Here is a 2141-nt window from a genome sequence, read left to right as displayed (position 1 = left end):
TAATGTTTGCTCCATTAAACTCTGTTAGATTTAATTTGTCTGAAGTTTTTCTTACAACAAGGGCAAACATTTGTACAACTCTCACGCTGGGCCCAGCCTTGTTCCCGGTGATTGGCAGTTGTTAACTCCATACTCACAGCAACCCTAGTGAATGGCTTCTGTTACTAAAGTCCCCATTCAACGGATGAGGGAAATCAGTCCCTCTATACGAGACAGAGTAGGGACTGTGAAGTGTGCTACATTATCCTTAGTTAGCCATAGACATGGGGCTTTAAGGTATGGAGTACACAGTAATAAATTACTAGAATTTTAGTTTGCACACAAAGTGCTGAATGCACAAGTTTTAAGTAACAAACTAAATTTGGCCTCAGGACCTTCATACCTTGAGTTCCTACGTAAGGAACTGCAATCTAACTCAGTAATTCTCAGAGTCTAATGAGGAGTTGTCTCAGCCCATCAGAGCATCCAAGCTTCAGACTATCATTGTCTCCTGACTGATTAGAATGTGTTCAGAGATGGCAAATCCTGAGGTGCAACCCATCAAGCTGCTTCTGCACCTCACTTCTGCTTTCTATCCATAAATGTTACTGCCCTTGTTACGGAGCGGAGCTCTCTGGATGGCTCCTGGGGGCTGCCTGATTTGCCACTTGTTCTTTGGTCAAACCGTGTTAAACTTAATTGTCTAAACTTTTTATTTTAGGACAGCTATGTTCAAAAGAAAGTTTTATTTCTTCCCAAACGCTGAGAGCGTTGGTGGCTGGCTGCTTCACACAAAGTGAGGAACCACCAACTTCTGCTTCTCTGCTCTTTAACCTCCACGTTTAGTACTCCTTGGCATTCCGCCTGCTGGGTGTTCTGCCCCAGCTGCCCCAAGTGAGAAAATTCTAACCTGTTTCCTGTAATTGGAGGTATATTTTCTTGATTGAGATCCAAGAGGAAACTGATCGTGCTGCGCCCCCACCCCTGCCAACTGACATCAGTCCTCTTTAGTTTTGACCCTGACACAGTTTTTTGAACTTAAAATTTTTGCCCTACTTAATGAAAAGTATTTGCAGATTTCTAAAATCTCCAGTGCTAATAATAAGAACCATCAAATACCTAATAATGGTTTGCTTTGCTTGATCAAAGATCTCCGCAGGAAGGAGATTGGCAGTGCAGTAGGAGGCCCTTCTCCTGCTGAGCCCGAACTAAAGCAAAACTCCAGGAATTCTACCCTCCCTGGGAACAGGTATCTTTCCACTGAGAAATGGAACAAAGGAGGTATTTATTTATGGTAGTAAAAATACTTTTTTTTGAAATGCTCAGATGTGTTGGTTAAAATCCAGTTTGGATAATTATATTCTTCTCACAGAAATTCCAACCACAATTATAACTGCCAACTCCAATTCCGCCAGCAGTTTGAATTCCACAGTCTCTTTTGGACACTCATTGTTCTTTAGCTCCGCTCAGCACTGGCTGGCCAATCTCCCCACTCCCCTTCAGAGTGTTCATAGTTGACTAGGATGAAGTAACACAGGAAACTATTTTCAGTTGCAATGAAGTGATTTTAAATGAATGGCATTATCGTAAGGCGATATAATATTTATTAAAACCCAGTGTGAATATGTACATTTTCATAGATTAGAATTCTTTTGATAAATAATTTCTGGCTGGCCTTCCTTTCTTCCTTCTTTTTCTTTCTTTCTTCTCTCTGTGTGGCCTGAGCTACAGTGTTATGGCATCAGCTTCATTCTCAGCAACTTGAAACTCCGGAGTTTAAGCAATCCTCCTGCCTCAGCCTCCCAAATAACTGGGACTATACGTGTCGGCCATAACACCTGGTCATTTTTCTGTTTTTGGTAGAGACAAGATCTCACTCTTGCTCAGGCTGGTCTCAAACTCCTGAGCTCAAGCCATCCTCCTGCCTCAGCCTCCCAGAGTGCTGGGATTACAGACGTGACCCACTGCATCCATCCATTTTTAGCTTTTTCATCTGTGACATTCTGCCAACCTACAAATTGATGGACTATATTCTTTCAGTATTTAAAACAAATACATGTTTTATGATTCTTTTAAAAAATACGTGAGTGTGTTATCTGCCTGATGAAAACAAATTCATGCTGTTGGTACACATTCCACACAGTATGACACGGTTGAAAGAT

This window comes from Otolemur garnettii, unplaced genomic scaffold (genome assembly GCF_000181295.1).
Source record: "Otolemur garnettii isolate 467f Iridium unplaced genomic scaffold, OtoGar3 scaffold00054, whole genome shotgun sequence".
NCBI lineage: Eukaryota > Metazoa > Chordata > Mammalia > Primates > Galagidae > Otolemur > Otolemur garnettii.
Note: the sequence above shows the minus strand (reverse complement) of the source record.